General features: G+C 37.4%; 1 protein-coding gene across 1 annotated transcript in view; it reads left to right on the top strand.

Annotated features, from left to right (window-relative positions):
• The first annotated feature begins 825 nt into the window (after positions 1 to 825).
• SESTD1 (SEC14 and spectrin domain containing 1) overlaps positions 826 to 18,840 on the top strand; it is a 404,487-nt gene continuing 386,472 nt past the window's right edge. The window contains exon 1 of the mRNA XM_053698514.1: positions 826 to 903. The gene's annotated coding sequence lies outside the window, so the exon portion shown is untranslated. The remainder of the gene's footprint in view (positions 904 to 18,840) is intronic.

Raw genomic sequence — 18,840 nt, 5'->3', positions numbered from 1 at the left:
CTGAAAGATAACATTTCAAAATGTATTAGAGAGCTTTGTTTTTAACCAGACTGCTGTTTCTGTTCTAAAGCTAATCTTTTTTTCTGTGGGAGTTGTCCCTGTCAGCCAGTGAGCAGATCAGTCCCATGACTCATGACTCAGTTGTATAAATACACATGCTGCAAAAACAAAAAACAGCTTTATAAAGGAATTTACAGCTAGAACTCTGTGAATCAGGTTCCCTTATTTCCCTAATTCTACGCTTCCCATCAAGCCAATGAGCTGTGGAAAAAAGTGTTTACTAATTGCACATAATAGTTGTAATGTGATGCAAATGCAGAGGGTGGAGATTTTTGGCAAACTGTACAGTTTCTGTAAGCACATTCACAAGAGGGTTTTGTTGTATTTGGTATTAAAGATTAACATCTGCCCCAGCTGGCAAGCACCTAGCTCTACGCAAATGCTGCAGATGTCTGTACTGCAGGGCTGGGATCCTCCCTTGCTGCTCTATTCTAATACAAGTTGGTTATTTCATGTGTATTATTTTGCACTGGTCTAGTTCCAGTTCACGCTGTGCCTAACTATATGATTCTGCTATAGGTGTGCACTGTATGTGCATTCCTATTTGTCACGCCCATTCTCTTCCCAATTCCCTCCCGACCGCATCACTTTTCATTGTTTCCATGTCTGCGGTCGCCAAGGATTCGAGGTCCCTCAGCAGCTTAGCGGGGCGTGTTTGGAGTGGAGAGAACGAGCCACGTGGATACGACACGACCAATCAGAGGCTGGCTTGAAGGATCCATACACACTACTCCGTCTTGCAGGGGCGGGGATACGCGGAGGGGGCTGGCGAGTAGTGGGCAGGGAACTCAACAGGAAGTGTGAAGCGTAGCTGGAGCCGCCGTGGGTTCTGCTGTAGCTCAAGTAAATATTGCGGGTTACGGGGGCGGGTTACATGATACGGTTAAGGTGTGCTTGCTAATCCTGTCGCTGGGTACGGTGCCCGCAGACGGCCGTGCTGGTGGCAGCAGGCAGGGATGGCTGGCATTACTAATCCTGCATGTGATGTGCATGAGACCTCCCCTTGGGAATGATAGGGCTAATGTTCACTCCATAGACATGCATTGTGTGTAAGCAGCCAATGCATCTTTGGATCGCAGTAGTATGGAATTGTTGAATGTGTGTAGATCTGCTTGACACAATTAGCTAAATCAATTCTGCTTTCAATGTGGTCACTGTGCCTTGAAATACAGACAATCACAAGTTGGTACCTTGTTTTTTTGTCATACGTTGCTTCTGCTGCAACTATAATATGAATAATAATTATAAACCATCTTTCTGATGCTCTTAATCACTTGCTTGTTTTAGAACTCTTGTGCCCACCATTTCAGTCAAAAATGTTTTTATTTTATGTATTAATTTGGCATGAATTGCAATGTCCGGTAGGAAAAATGCTCATCATAGTAAATATAGCGCATAAAGTAATTATCTGAATATTTGATTGAGCAGTTACATGGTAAAAAAATGAATTAGGTCATAAAAACACAAATATTTTATAGGAAAGCAAGTATTATTATATGTAACATATGAGGTTAATATAGTTGGTTATCTTATTTGTCAAAATGACAGAGTATTTGTATGCAGTAGCCAAGAGTTATCATTTGGATAGAAGTTTTTAGTAATAAGTTTGAGTAGTCCTAAGAGCTCATTGGCATATTGGTGTTTTTAGTAGTTTGCCTAATGTGTGTGTATACAGGCATTGACATCAAGCATGGTATGTTCATTACACTCAAATATATGCAAGAAAATGTTCAAATCAAGGTTTTATTTACATATTTATTTCTATAATTAGAATTTGGTGTCAGATGAGCAGTTCACTAAATGCTGCAGCAAAAGGGTTAGAAACTGTAAAAGGATACACTTTTGTTGTCTTTTGGTTGTGCAGTTTATTTGTAAAAAAAAAAAGTTGTACTGACAAATTCTGTCACCCTATGTCACATGGTCACAAAGTTGTGCTGTCATTGATTTGACTCGGGTCTTGTATATAAATACACTGCATTGTCACCAGTGGTGTGTGGTACACACTGGGTTTTTTACAGAAAAAAAACAAATGACAGTCTATGAGTATACCGTATTCTGTATTATTCATGTATATATACACAGTGAAAGTCTCCACACTTTTATGGTCTTTCTTTGAGTATTGAAATGTTTTTGGTTTGTTAATATACTTTTGGAGATCACTGTTAATTTTTATGCTACTGTATTGAATTGAGACATTGGGGTTTTCAGGTGTTGAGGACAGTAGGTGTCACATATATTAGAAAACATGGGAAAACATTTTTAACTGCTGCTTCTTTGCCTAACAAATGTATCTTCTAGATTAATTTTTGTAAATCCTAGGTAATGGCTTTATAATACTAATTTGAAACCATATTGTTTTCTGCACTCTAGAAATTAGTCCTAACCACTTTGGGCTAGATTTATTAAAGCCCTAGGGCTGCAAGTTCTCCTAAGAACTTGCTCGCCGTATTTATCAAGCAGCGGTCACCAGACTGCTGCTTCCCTAACCTATTCGCCACCTCTAAGGTGGCGAAATTCAATCTCCTCGGTCTAGTCAGACCAAGGAGATTGACAGCTCCTGCCCACGCTTGATTGGCTGTGCGCGGGCAGGGGGTGGGATTGCATGCAAGCGCAAAATTGCGCTCGTGTGCAATAGCGAATACCTACGGGTAATTTTGCCCTGCTACAGGCGAGCTGAGGCGTACAGGGGCGCGTATACGCGCCCCTGTACGCCTCGGCTTTAATAAATCTAGCCCTTTGTTTTTGAGGATCGCAGTGACATCCTCTGCTTTCATTTCTGAGTATAGGCAGAGCAAACAATTTAAAATTAGTTTCCAATTTATTTCTATTATCATATTTGCTTTTCCCCCATGGTATTCTGTGTTGAAACGATACCTAGTTAGTTGCCTGGAGCACTACATGTCAGGAAATCTAGTACTCTGGCAAATAGCTAACAATCTCGAAAAAATGCTGATATATACTGCTCCAAACGGGTGCATCCCTACTTTTCAATAAAAATATCAAGAGAACAAAAAAGGAAATGAGGTGGTTTAAAATTGCATGCTCTATCTGAATCATGAAAAAACAAAATTTGGGTTTCATGTCGCTTTGAGGGTATAGCAACAAAGTCCTTTGTCAGTTTATGAGTTGTAAAGTGCATGCTCAGAAAAGGAATGTCACTAGTAGTTGTGAAGTGCATGCTCAGGAAAGGAATGTCACTAGTAGTTGTGAAGTGCATGCTCAGGAAAGGAATGTCACTAGTAGTTGTGAAGTGCATGCTCAGGAAAGGAATGTCACTAGTAGTTGTGAAGTGCATGCTCAGGAAAGGAATGTCACTAGTAGTTGTAAAGTGCATGCTCAGGAAAGGAATGTCACTAGTAGTTGTGAAGTGCATGCTCAGGAAAGGAATGTCACTAGTAGTTGTGAAGTGCATGCTCAGGAAAGGAATGTCACTAGTAGTTGTGAAGTGCATGCTCAGGAAAGGAATGTCACTAGTAGTTGTAAAGTGCATGCTCAGGAAAGGAATGTCACTAGTAGTTGTAAAGTGCATGCTCAGGAAAGGAATGTCACTAGTAGTTGTGAAGTGCATGCTCAGGAAAGGAATGTCACTAGTAGTTGTGAAGTGCATGCTCAGGAAAGGAATGTCACTAGTAGTTGTGAAGTGCATTTGATCGCAAGTACTTCTCACTTGATGTGGAATAGGTGATTTCCCTCTAATAAATGGGTTGTTAGGCCCCTCTAGATGCCTTGTATTAATTGTAGCCAAAACTTCTAGATGACTTAACCCCTTATCTGCCGTTAGGACGTTCCATGCTGTCCTAACAACGCGGAGTTAAAAGTGAAGGTAAACTTTGGTGAATGAAAGCCCATTTTTTAAAAATACTATTAAAAACAGGGGCACTTTCATTCATCGAAGTTTACAAAGCAGCCGTTTTGATTAAAAACTTACCTTTTTTTATTTTCACAACTACAGCAGCTTTCCCCACCTGGAAATCCTCTCTTCACACGTCAGCAATGTTTAATCCAGCTTCCTCCATTCACAGCTTTCCCCCCAGGGTAGTTATTGCCCAAGGCCATGCTGTGATTGGAGGAAGCCGGATTAGTCATTGCTGACGTGTGAAGAGAGGATTTCCAGGAGGGGTAAGCTGCTCTGGCTGTGAAAAAAACAAAGGTAAGTTTTTAATCAAAACAGCTGATTTGTAAACTTTGATGAATGAAAGTGCCCCTGTTTTTAATAGTATTTTTAAAAAACGGACTTTCATTCATAAAAGTTTACCTTCACTTTAAAGCTGAAGGATGGCATGGAATGTCCTGCAGCATCCCACTTTTGATGAACTCAAGATCAGAGTGGAAGCATGCCTAGTAACGTAGGCAGTCCCCCATGATCCGATCCCAGCCTTGAAATCTCGTCATCGTATTGACATTTGCGTGATTTCATTTTTGCAGCAAGTGTTTACATCAGAACTTTGTTCCTAAACACTTGTGCCAGGTCTGAAGGGGTTAAGGTAATTTGGTCTCTAAAATAAACTTTAGCATATTCATCTAACTTAAGGTACTTTGGGCTAAAAAAAACAACTACCATTTTTATCTTTTCACCAGAATGGGGAAAGTCTCCTATTACAAATGGGGGCCAACACCTGATGGAACCATAACCATGTGGAATATAATCAGTATATTAAAGGGATACTGAACCTTTCATGGTTCAGGTAGAGCATGCAATTTTAAGCAACTTTCTAATTTACTTCTATTATCAATTTTTCTTTGTTCTCTTGCTTTCTTTATTTGAAAAAAGAAGTAATCTAAGCTAAGGTGCCAGCCAATTTTGGTTCAGTACCCTGGACAGCACATTTTTATTGGTGGGTGAATTTATCCACCAATCAGCAAGAACAACCCAGGTTGTTCACCAAAAATGGTCTGGCTTATAAACTTACATGCTTTCTTTTCAAATAAAGATACCAAGAGCCTTTAGAGGGATAGGAACTAGCTGCTACCAGTAAAATACCAGCCAGGTAGCTGTATGTGGCCACGCTGTCCTGCAGTCTTTTCGCTGGGGCCTGCTTCCTATTTCCTCCCCTTATTCTGCGGCCTGTAGAGAAAGGACAATCCTGTTGAGCCTGAGGACACTCCTGCGACTTGCGGGGAAAGAAAAGACAATTTGAAACTGCAGCTACAGAGCCAAATACAGCTTGCCTTTAATACACGGAATACAAAGAGCCCAGATAAGACTTTGGGGATATCGCCATTCACCCGGACCGGTTTCCATCTACCCAGGAATTTGGGACTGCTGTCTTCTGGAGCTGTCTTGCCGAATCCGTGTTACGTGGGATAAGTTACATTTGTAACGTTTACACATCGTGTTATTTGCTGTTTTAATTTATACCTCTTGTGAGTTGCCACTTGTGTGTGCACATATATTAAATATCCTTTACTCTACATTTGAGTTTGCGCCCTTCTCCTCTCTTTTCAGAATTATAAAGATACCAAGAGAATGAAGAAAAATGATAAGAGTAAATTAGAAAGTTGCTTAAAATTGCATGCGCTATCTGAATCACGAAAGAAAAAATTTGGGTTCAGTGTCCCTTTAAAGGAGTGGTTTAAGGGTTATGTAACAGTGCTCCTTTAGTAAAAAAAAAATGAATATCTTAAATCAAAGTAAACATAAAAAGAAACAGATTGTGTTAAAAACAACAAACAACGTTCTTGTCTCTTGCTGAATGAGCACTTATACATTATCAGTGTTACCACTGCCTGCAGCTAGATAACAGAGCAGATATTACAGAACTTAATAGGATATGAAACCCAATTTTCTTTCACGACTCCTATCTTGCGATTTTAAACAACTTTCCAATTTTTATCTAATTTGGGTTGTTCTCTTGGTATCCTTTGTTGAAAATACTACGGTAGGCTCATGAGCTGGTAAATGGTGGCTGCACATATATCCCTCGGGCTTACTCCATATGTTAATTAGCTCCCAGTTATGCATTGATACTTCTTCAACAAAGGATACAAAGAGAATTAAACAAATTAGATAATAGAAGTAACTTGGAAAGTTGTTTAACATTGTATGCTCTATCTGAATCATGAAAGAAAATAATTTAGTTTAATTTCCCTTTAAGTTCTACTGGCATAATTTATGTAGCAAGTCCTTTGCTGAGCATGGGCAATATACAAGCCTTGTGAAGCACAGAAGCGTTATGTTTTCTTATAAATACTTGAAATCATGGAAATAACTAGTATAATCTTTCTTCCAAAGAATATATTACATTATTATAGTATATGGTTGGTTACAGGGTTTGATTTTTGGTGACAGGGTGACGGTGTCCTTAGTATTGGGCCTCTCACATTGTTCCCCATCCCTGAATAAATCTCCACTGGATTAAATGTGTAAGTGGTAGCAGTTTCTGGGGTTCACATTACTGTGCTTTTTACACATGCAGCTTTGATAATGATTTTCAGCTGGCAGTATAGTATTCGGCAAACGTGAACTGCTGGGATAACGCAATTGGAAGCTACCAATCAGCAAGCACTACCCAGGGTGCTGAACCAAAAATGGGCTGACTCTTATATTCCTGCTTTTTCAAATAAAGATACCAAGAGAATAAAGAAAAATTGATAATACAAGTAAATTAGAAAGTTGCTTCAAATTGCATGCTCTATCTGAATCACAAAATAAAAAATTGTGTTTCATATCCCTTTAAATTGTGATTTAAATCAATTTGATTTAAATCAAATTCACCCCACCCTGTCTATAGCTCTCTCACTCTCTCTCTGGCATTTTTAATATTATCTTATTTTAGCTTAATATTGGCTAAAATTTTAGCTGGCTGGTCATTAGAATCAGTGCAGTGGTGCACCCGCTAAAAAGCTCCTGGGGAGAAATAAATAAATAAATATATATATATATATATATATATATAAAAACAATAAACTTGCACTCACTGGTCTTTTTTGTGAAATACTTTTACTTGGAAAAACTGTGACGTTTCGAGGGCAATGTATCCCCTTCTTGTGTCCTCGAAACGTCACAGTTTTTCCAAGTAAAAGTATTTCACAAAAAAGACCAGTGAGTGCAAGTTTGTTGTTTTTCTATATCAATTTTCACTAGCACCCTGGCAGTTGTGGAAAGGTGAGAGTGCACATCCCTGCTACTTTTATATATATATATATATATATATATATCTATCTATCTTTACATTATTATGTCCATTTAGAGGTTTAGAAGGACATTCTTGTCAAAACTAAAAAGAACATCAGTGTGCTTCAGATTTCAATATTTTTTTTGCAGTAGACCTGTAGTAGCAAAACTGCTTCTAGTAAAAGCTCTTGCTGTTTAAGTGATTACTTTTACAGTTCATGTGGCATGCGAAGCATAGAATTGTATTGTAGGCACCATGTTCACTAAAAGCTATCACTGAATCAGCAAGAGCTTTTACTAATAGCATTTGTGCTACTGCAAATGTGTTACTAAAAATGTTTCTGTTGAAAATTGAAAAGCACTGGAATGTTGTGTTTTTTAGGGTACCTTGAATTATTTATTTGTAAAGTGCCACAATAAGTACTAAATATATGATTGATTATTAGTGTGTAGTGTACATTACAATACAATATAATTAGCATCACAGAGGCTTAGATAGAAGATAATCACAAAGGAAAAATGTATATTAATATAACCGTGCTGGTTATGCAAAACTGGGGAATGGGTAATAAAGGGATTATCTATCTTTTTTAAACAATAAAAAATCTGGAGTAGACTGTCCCTTTAACCACTTCAACTTCTCTTGGAAATTGAAAAATAATAAACAATTTTCAGAGTTAAATTACAGGTAAAGGGGCAAACTTAATACAGGTGTGGCCCTCGTTTTACAACGGTTCAATTTACATCGTTTCAGAATAACAAGCTTTTTTTCCAGTCATGTGACTGCTATTGAGAAGCAGTGCATTTATTAAAATAGCCAGTAGGTGGAGCTGTCCGCTTGTGTTGCAGCAAAGCAAGCTCAAATTAATCAGTTTAACCAGACCTGAGCTATCGAGCAGATGTCTATAAATCAGTCCAGATTGGAATGCATAGAAAGAACTGTTTGCAAAAAAATGCAAGTGAAGTCTGTGTTGTGTGATTATTTTATTAGGTTTATAATGCTGTTTAGCAAATGTTTTTGTTCATTTAACTTTGTTTAATTCTATATTCTGTGTTGTGTGATTATTTTATTAGGTTTATAATGCTGTTTAGCATTTAATGTCTTCATTTCAAAACTTTAAAAATAATGTATTAGGAGTTACTTATGACAATCTTGAGAGGGGCCTGGAACCTATCTCCCTCACTTCCCATTGACTTACATTATAAACTGGGTTTCAATTTACAACTGTTTCGATTTACAACCATTCCTTCTGGAACCTAACCCGGCGTAAACCGAGGACTACCTGTACTGAAAGTATATTGCAAAGTTTTCTTACTTCTTATAATTAAACATTTTATGGGGAATTAAAACTTTTTTTTGGTGTCCCGATTATTTTATGCTGACTGATGTATGTTCTTTATTTAAAAAAATGTAGCTATATATCTTGTGCATATACAATAGGAAGGGATGTCTACAGTTCTGTAGAAGAAACAGGGTAGCTTTTAGCTTATCTTAATGAGGATACATTTTGAGATGTACTTTACATGCCACACTTGTTGACAGGGTTTTCAGCTGTGTATAAATTCTTATTGCCTTGCTATTGTTTACAAGAATCATCTAAAGCTTTAACAGAAACTACAGCAAACGTGATTCCATTAAAAAAAACAAAACTGGTAGGGATTTGTTGTGTTCTCTGTTTTGGACGCCTGTCTACTGTCTTACTTTTTAACTAACTTCTAACCGTTCCACAGAGGGTAAGGAAGCCTGCATGTGACAAATGTAGACAGTTATCATAAGCATTACAAGTTTTATGTCCTTATATTTTATGGGTTGTTCAAAGGGATACTCTTGCTCGTATTCACTGAAGTAAAAGCAGATTAATCTTTTAAATTAAAGGAACAGTCTACACCAGAATTTGTATTGCTTAAAAAGATAGATAAACCCTTAATTACTCATTCCCTAGGTTTGCATCACCATCACAGTTATAATATACTTTTTACCTCTGTGATTACCTTGTAGCTAAGCCTCTGCAGACTGCCCCCATATTTCAGTTCTTTGAAAGACTTGCATTTTAGCCAATCAGTGCTGACTCCTAGGTAACTCCATGGGCGTGAGCACAATAGTATCTATATGGCACACACCAACTAACACCCTCCAGTTGTGAAAAACTGAAAATTAATTTAGAAGGCGTCCTTCAAGGGCTAAGAAATTAGCATATGAGCCTACCTAGGTTTAGCTTTCAATTAGGAATACCAAGAGAACAAAGCAAAATTGAAGATAAAAGTAAATGTGGAAGTTGTTTAAAATTACATGCCCTAGCTGAACCATTAAAGTTTTAACATACCTGTTTTGAAACAGAATCCTTTTGTCTGAAAGAACTGAAGGGCACTGCTACTTACAGTGCAATCTGAATTACACGTACCGTCTCGGCATAGCCTGTGACCAAAGGTAGGAAAAGCACTCCAGGTAGCTATTGCAAAATATATAATATATATATATATATATATATATATATAGAAGGAAAAAAGGGAGATGTGTTATAAGCGCTATCATATGGGGGTGCAACCAAAGCTTAAATAAGCAAATGTATACTAATAATAATAATAAGAGGATTCTATAAAGAATCCAAAGAACAATTATGAAATATGGCACTTAAAAGAGTGGGTACGGTATGTGTACCAGTGAACACTAAAACATTTAAAATAATCACATAAAAAAGCTTATAAGTATGAAATCTCAAATGGTCATAAATACAGTCTGATTATAAAGACAGTCCAAATGTAAATATGAACATAAACACAAGCATAAGTATAAAAATTACAAAACACACTATATATAAAACAACACTCTTTAGCAATGTTAGTGTTGAAAAGGGCAGAAAAGTCTCTCTCTTTCTTTCTCTCTTTTTCTTTCTCTCTCTTCTCTTCTCTCTCTTCTCTCTCTTCTCTATCTTCTCTCTGTGACTCCAAACACCCCCCTTAGGGTATATACTCACAGGAGATGCCCTCAATCAATTATGAGGTAAGATAAGGGTGTTGGTCCTCAATAAAGCTTTCTGTCTCAGTTGGATCAGTGTTGTATGTCTGCCTTGTTTGTCTTGGAAAGCTCATGCAATGCCAGTGATATGTTGAAGACAAAAAATGATGCAAAAGATAGTGCAATATTGTCTAGCATCAATTTATTCATATACACAAACAACACAAGGCAAGCATTTGCACTCACATTTATGAACCTCAATGATATGAGGTAACTTTGAGGCTGATATATATATAAAAAACAATACACTGTAAAAACGATCAGCAAGGTGGTCTGCGGTGTGCCAATCTCCAAATAGTACTCTTTTACAGCCTTACACGTTTCAAAGGTGTATTTTAGAACAAGAGTATCTCAACTTATTTTTATTTATTTATATTTATATATACATTTCTATTGTACTCATATGTGCATATTTTCACTATAATTCTATTACATGTTTGCTTAACTGCTTAACTCCTTAACAGTCAGGTTTCTGAGATGTAAAAAAATGAGACAAAGATAAATTATTTCAGAACTTTTTCCACCTTTAATGTGACCTATAAACTGAACAACTCAATTGAAAAACAAACTGAAATCTTTTAGGTAAAGGGAAATAAAAATATAAAAATAAAATAATATGGTTGCATAAGTGTGAACACCCTTAAACTAATAGTTTATTGAAGCACCTTTTGATTTTATTTTAGCACTCAGTCTTTTTGGGTATGCGTTTTTCAGCAAGGCACATCTTGACTTGGCAAGATTTGCCCACTCTTCTTTGCAAAAAAACTCTAAATCTGTCAGAATGCGAGGGCATCTCCTGTGCACAGCCCTCTTCAGATCACACCACAGATTTTGAATTGGATTCAGGTCTGTGCTCTGGCTGGGCCATCCCAAAACTTTAATCTTCTTCTGGTGAAGCCATTCCTTTGTTGATTTGGATGTATGCTTTGGGTCGTTGTCATGCTGAAAGATGAAGTTCCTCTTCATGTTCAGCTTTCTAGCAGAAGCCTAAAGGTTTTGTGCCTATATTGTCTAGTATTTGGAACTGTTCATTATGCCCAGACAACACCCCGTATGCTTTCCTGCGGGGGTCTGTGTGCAGCAGGGTGTAGTTGTATGGGGAACTATATCACTCTATCCAAACTTATCTTGTTGGTTTGCTTTCAACATAGAGCAATATATATGCTGTTATTAAGTTGTTACTGCTGTCACTAATGCATGTTATACATTACCGTTTAGGATATGCTGATGTTGATTTTACAACCGTTTATGGTATCTAATTTTTACTGTGGTAACATGCACGCTTAGGTGCATTGAGCTCCCTGACCGGTCAGGTTTCGTTTAGTTGTATTTTCAACACAACTGAGCGTTTGGTCTATAGCATCCACATCATTACTCACTCTATTTGATTATGACCACCCTGAGTGTGGGTGCAATATGCCTGTTTAAGGGAATTGCTGTATCAATAAATTGTAACATATTTACCTAATTACTAGTTGTGTTATTCCTAGTGACAAAAAGAGTGCTGTATTCCCTGTCTTTTTGGAAACAAAATATTTATTTGTTTCTCTCTCCTTTGTTTGTCAATCATATTATTTCAAAGGGTCTGCACCAACAGCCCCTATGGGCACACTGGTAGGCTTAGTCTAGACTTTTTACATTCCCTACTAGTCACTGACTACATGCATATATGTATGTATGTGTGTATATGTACGGGTGTGTGTGTATATATGTGTGTATATGTGTGTGTGTGTGTATATATATATATATATATATATATATATATATATTTTTTTTTTGTGTGTGTGTATATATGTTTTTAAAGATATATATATATATATATATATATATATATATATATATATATATATATATATATATATATATATACACATATAAATACATATGTACACTCAAAGACATATATGTTCTAAGTATTTGTAAATAGATATTCCTAAATATATATGTATATATCTACTGTACGTGTATGTATATGTAATAATAAAAAAAAAAAAAAAAAAAAAAAAAAATATATATATATATATATATATATATGTGTGTATGTATTAAAAATGCAACCCCAAGCTGTAAAAATACAGGAAAAAACAAACAAAGCTATCCAAAATAATAAAATTAAACCTAAACTAATACACCTTTAAACTCCGCCCCCAAATAAAAACACCCCCTAATCTAATACTAAAATACCAATAGCCCTTAAAAGGGCTTTTTGTAGGGCATTTCTCTTTTACATGAAAAATAAACAAAAGTCCCCCCAACAGTAAAACCCCCCCACCCACCAAACCCCCCCAAAAAAATAAAAAATACTAATAAACCTAAACTATCCATTGCCCCTAAAGGGGCATTTGTATGGGCATTGCCCTTAAAAAGGCATACAGCTCTTTTTTACTGCCCTTAAAAGGACATTCAGCTCTTTTTGAAATTGCCCAATGAACCCTAATCCTAAAAAAACAAAACACTAAAGCCCCAAATAGGTACTGACGGTTTCAGAAGTCTGGCCGAGAAGGTCTTCTTCCAGGCTGGTCCATCATCTTCATCCACAGTGAAGGCGGCGCGGAGCAGAGGTCCCGGACGGCCTTTGCCAGATGTGGATATCCTCAGCGGTGGTCATCTGTGGCGGTTTTGGCTGTCCTCGGTGGCATGGGGGCTCCTCTTAATCTGATGTCCGTCGAATATTGAATGCAAGGTACCGCAATAAATTTGCAGTACCCTGCATTCCTATTGGCTGATTTTTTAAAACAGCCAAAAGGATTAGAGCTACTGAAATCCTATTGGCTGTTCAAATCAGCCAATAAGATTTCAGTACCTCTCATCCTATTGGCTGATTTTAAAATAGGATGAGAGCTACTGAAATTTTATTGGCTGATTTGAACAGCCAATAGGATTTCAGTAGCTCTAATCCTATTGGCTGTTTTGAAAAATTCAGCCAATAGGAATGCAAGGTACACCAAATTGATTGCGGTACTTTGCATTCAATATTTAGTATACGACAGACATCGGATGAAGAGGAGCCTCTATGTCGCCAAGGACCACCGCTGAGGATTGCCACATCTGGGAAGACCGCTCCGGACCTCCGCTCTGCACCACCTTCACTGTGGATGAAGATGATGGACCCGCCTGGAAGAAGACCTTCTCCGCTGGACTTCTGAAACTATGAGTCCCTATTTGGGGCTTTAGTGTTAGGTTTTAGTTTTTTTAGATTAGGGTTCATTGGGCAATTTGAAAAATAGCTGAATGCCCTTTTAAAGGCAATGCCTATACAAATGCCTCTTTAGGGGCAATGAGTAGTTTAGGTTTATTAGTGTTATTTTTATTTTATTTTGGGGGTTTGGTGGGTGGCCGGTTTTTATGTTAGTGTGAGGTTTGAATAAATGTTCCAAGTGGATCACAACTGCAGTTCAGTTTTTGTATGGTATATACCATTACATTTTACGTTATGAAGAAAAATACACAGAGTGCTACCTGTGTATTTTTCTTCATATTATATGCTGGTACTTTGGAAAGGGTGGTCCCTCAGGTGTGCACCTACATCCACCTTAAAGTGATTTAAAGGGACATTCCTATGAAGTGAGTGCTGGTCCTGTGACTTATTTACTATTACATTTTAGGTTGTGACTCTGTAAACAACCATATAGAGCCAAAGTTCCGGCCGAAATTGCTGAATGAGAAAACCGGAATGTCCCGTCCGTAGAATGTTTAAAACAGATACTTGGTTATGGAGCGGAGAGCTATATCCTTACTATGCTGCAATCTAGTAAGTTTTAGATAAAGCTGATATGTCCGATGTGCACTGTTTCCACGGAGTGTTAGAAGTGGTACTGCCGACAGGTTGACACTGTGGCTAAGATTAGTCACAGATAGCCTGGTGATTGTTCGTTAGGCAGTTGCGGTGAGTTTGATTTGAATACGAATCTGAGGATCTGCTGGGTGGTTGAGACTCAGATTGAATTTGCCAGGTGTGCAAATCCTTGAAAGTAATGGATTATGTAAAAACAAGTGGTGGTAATAAGGTTGTTTAAACCTGATATTCAGTCAGACGATTATTGTGCAAGAGCACAGAAATGGGAATCACTTCAAAGTAGAATTAGGATTCTTTGTCCAAATAATATTCCAAGTTCTTGGAGCTCAGGAGTAACGCTTGTGTATAGTACAACTAACTCACAATACTAAGCACCTGATTGTGGGTGCATCCAACTTTTAAAGGCAATGTGGGAAGGGCTATGCAGCTAAAGATCCTGACAGAGAGGGGGCTTAGTAAATTTTGAATGTAAAAGAGCTGATTTCGTTAGTGCAATTCCGTTACAAAAATCCCTTTTAAGCGCTATTGGTAGTTTATTCTTAGATTAGGGGGTGTTTTTATTTTGGAGGGATTTTTTATTTTCATAGGGATTAGGATTATTTTTTTTAATTTGGATAATGTGATTTATTAGTTTTTGTAATGTTAGCCTTTTTATTTTCTGTAATTTTAGATTAGTTTAAATTTAGTTTTCTTTATTTAAGTACTGTTAGGATTTTTTATAAATTTGATAAAAGAAGTTGGATATTTATGCTCTCTCTGAATCACAAAAGAACATTTTTGGATTTCATATCCTTTTAATTATTAAAAACTGTCCTATTGAATTTTTTAAGTACTGTATGTTTTAAACTTTTATTTGTATGTAGTTGTTTTTCAATACAGTGCTTAATTGCTGATATACTTTGATTTGAATATAGAAACAAAAGTGACTTTATTGTACCTTTTTAATTAATCATTTCTGACTCCTTTAGTGCTGACTAAAAATGTTAACAATTTAAATTGCACTTTTGTCATTTTGCAAAATGCATTTTTTGTAAGCAAATCTATATTTTCCCCATCTTAGTTTTATCTATTTTCTTCTAAGAGAGACTGAGACCTTTCTGATTATTAGCGCTATAAAAAGCAGTTATTGCAATGGAATATAAAGAAGTGCAACCACGCATCTGAGTACGCATGACCATTTTTATACTTCTACGTATATATGATCATTGCGCTGTTTATTGAGCTGTGTATGCACTTTACCAATTATTTAAAGGGGCATTGTTCACTAGCATTCTCTTTGCATAAATGTTTTGTAGATGATCCATTTATATAGCCCATCTGGGAGTGTTACATAACATTGTGCTAATTTTCAGACTCCTAACCAAGCCCCAAAGTGTCAGATGTATACACGTGTTCAAGACTGCCACTAGATATTTTGGGGGCCCTGACTTAGCCAGTGGTCAGACTTCCCCACCCCTGGAAATTACATTTCTATGCAATTGATCTGTTTTAAATCAATACAGCTTAGCTGCTGACATAATTAGTACTTACTGTACTTATCAAATGTTAAAAAAAATAGCTTGGTGCAAGGGCTGCCTGAATCAGCTATAAATTGCTTTAATTTGTATCTGCTTATGAGGACTGCAACGCATTGCATAACAAGAGGTGATAGTGTTCCTTGGATTCAGAGGTTAAAGAATTGTAAAAAAACAATGATAATATGAAAAACTGAAACAAGTTTCCTCAAAATTCAATCCTATGTATAAGCAGCATGTACATTTATTTCACACTGTGTAGTAGTGCCCCCCTCTCTTGTTGTGTGACTGACTGTGACTCATTATACCTCCTCATTCAGACCAACTACAAGCTGCAGCGTCCCACCCGGAGTCCTCCAGTGTACAGCCTCCCTGCATGTGCCACAGACCCACAGTGCCTAGTTATTATAGGGCCAGTCAGTGAAGTTTCCATGCACTCTATTGTCCCGTCTCCTAACTAATCACAATGCCTCCTGTCATGGTCCTAGGGCAGTCTTACCGTATTCTTAAAATGATACCCCATAATTGTCTTTCATAATTCAGGAAGAGCATGCAATTTCAAACAACTTTCCAATTTACTTCTATTATCAATTGTCCTTTGTTCCCTTGTTATCCTTTTGTTAAAATTGAACAAGTGCAGCCACCAATCACCAGCTAGCTCCCAGCAGTGCGCGGCTACTCCTGAGATTACCTAGTTATACTTTTCAACAAAGGATGCTAAAATAACAAAGCAACTTTGATAAAATAAATAGATTGTTTAAAATACCATGTTCTATCTGAATCATAAAAGTTTAATGTTGACTTTACAGTTCCTTTAAAGGGACATTATACAGTAGATTTTTCTCTGTAGATCATCCATTTATATAGCCTATACAGTTTGTTTGTTTTTTTTAAAATGGATAGTTTTGCTTAACTTTGCTCTGATTTTCAGACTCCTAACCAAGCCTCAACGTTTTAGGAGAATTCCGACATATACCTACTCCAGCTTGCTCCAGTTTGTGTAAAGGGTCTTTTCATATGCAAAGGAAGGGGGGGGGAGTGTCTGATATTTCCCACTTGCAGTGGTTGTTCCAGTAAGCTTTTAAACAGAGCCAAACTGACAGCTTCTAAGTAAGTTTTTATACGGTTTTATACTGGATTTTTATATCAGTATCTGTGCATCTTATTCTTTATAGTAGTGTCTATTACATGCAGTTTTATGAAAATTGGTGTATACTGTCCCTTTAAGTTTCAAGATACATGCAGACTACCAACCCTAGCTCAGTATATTCAATAGTAAGGAGCTATGTTTCTACAAGGGTTACCAAAATAATTGTGTAAATTTGATAATATAGTAAATTGGAATGTTTTGTTTGTTTTAATTTGTATACTCTGTTTGAATCATTGACTTATATGCCTCTTTAAACTACCCTGGTCACAAGCAAAACAATATTAAAAACATCCCACCAAGCAACAGGAACATTAACCTCATTCATTTAACCCTTTGAGTGCTAAGCACTTTCCCACCTGGGTGCTAAGGTGATTGAAGGTTTTTTTTTTTTTAATTTTTGAATAATTTTTATTTTAACTTTTATATATTTTTTTTTTCAGATCCCCATCATTGGAAAGGTTAGGCGATTACCTTTCCAATGGTGGGTCTTGGGGGTCTGTAGCTGCTTAGATGCCTGAGATACAGGCGTATAAGCAGCATGCTCCCTTTCCCTATACTTTGTATTGTCAGTTTGTTAATAAAGTTGCGCGGTGACGTCATCCCTCAATGTGGGAGAGTGGGGCTCTCGTTGGCACCAGAGTGGGAAACTCAAGGGGTTAATATGATAAAGTACCATTTTAGTTTTTTTTTTTTTTTTAAAGATTACACGTAAAGTTTAATGCTAAGCTATGTCCATGTAACCCCTTGTATGGGATTTAAAATTCTTCAGATGATGTAGGGTGCATGAAGGCTGCAGAATGGGATTGGTAATACAGTTGGATTTGAGATTCTATAATTGTTTTACATCGGTCACTCAATGTTCACTAATAATTGTAGAATGAGGTACAAATGCTAGTTCTCCAAGTGGTTCTTCTAGTACTGACAATAGATCAATGTTTTGTTGTCACAATCGCACTCTACAGAAGCTCACATACTGCCTTGTGCTGTCACTGGTGGTACATAGCATGTGGGATACATCATACTGGTAAATGTATATGAGTGTGAGAAAATCCACTGACAACTCCAGTTCAAGAAGCTCCTTTGGCCATCAGCACTGCTCTCCATTCATGTAATGTTTGTTACCTCAGCCTTGGAGTCTCCCTCCCTCCCTGTTTGGTGACCTCCTTCTTGGCAGCATGTATAAGAAGGCCAGAAACAGCCCTTCATTTCTCGTGCCACCCACTGCCATGGTAAGAAGAGACATAGCACGTAACTTAAATTTCTTTTACAAGATATGACGAGTCCACGGATTTCATCCTTACTTATGGGATATCGCCTCCTGGTCAGCAGGAGGAGGCAAAGAGCAGAGCTGCATAAATAGTTCATCCCCAACCCAGTCATTCTCTTTGCCTGTGTTAGTGATAGGAAGAGGTAAAGTGAGGTGTTTAGATTCTTCAATCAAGATTTTTTTAATTTTAAATGGTGCCAATGTGTACTATTTTACTATACTATAGAGCAGCCTCTGAAGTTATAGCCTCCTGGCTATGGGAACTGGTGGGGTTTTAGCCTTGCTGCGCCTCCCATTATTGTGCTGCTCTGATGTGCTGGTCTTAGAGAAATTTAACTAAGACCCCTCTATCTTCACAGGACCTCAGGAGGAAGAGTGGACCTATTGACACTGAGTTTTCATGCTGCTCCTCAGCATGGAGGTAGGTGCAGTTTTGTTTTACTTCTGGGGCTCTGCAGCATATCCCAGATCTGACTGTACTTTATTTTTGCTATCAGGGGCTATGTTGATAAGGGCTTCCCTGCTGCAATATGTTAATCCTCATCTAGGTACAATAGTATGCGATCTGACATACGTTTATTCCTCAAACATTCTGAGACAGAGACTAAGAAGCGTTGGGGTATGATGGTGCTAGACACTGTAGGTTAATATGTGGGCATTTCTGGTTACGGTGACAGTATGGCTGGATCTTATAAGGCTGACGCTGGGGTACATTACCGGAGGTCATGTTTTTAACTTTATTAAGGCTCCGGTAAATGGCGGTTCACAATTTTATTTTTTGAGGATCTTATGTGTACGCCCACGATGGGCGGGGCTTGATGTTCGCGCGCTTCTGCGCAGTTACTTCTCCATTAGGTTCCGGCTGGCAGCGTTCCTCAGGGCCCCTAAGTTCGCTTGTTGTGAGTGTTTTACAAGTGACCTTA

This window comes from Bombina bombina, chromosome 1 (assembly GCF_027579735.1).
Source record: "Bombina bombina isolate aBomBom1 chromosome 1, aBomBom1.pri, whole genome shotgun sequence".
In the NCBI taxonomy this organism is placed as follows: domain Eukaryota; kingdom Metazoa; phylum Chordata; class Amphibia; order Anura; family Bombinatoridae; genus Bombina; species Bombina bombina.
This window is presented reverse-complemented; position numbering and strand designations above follow the sequence as displayed.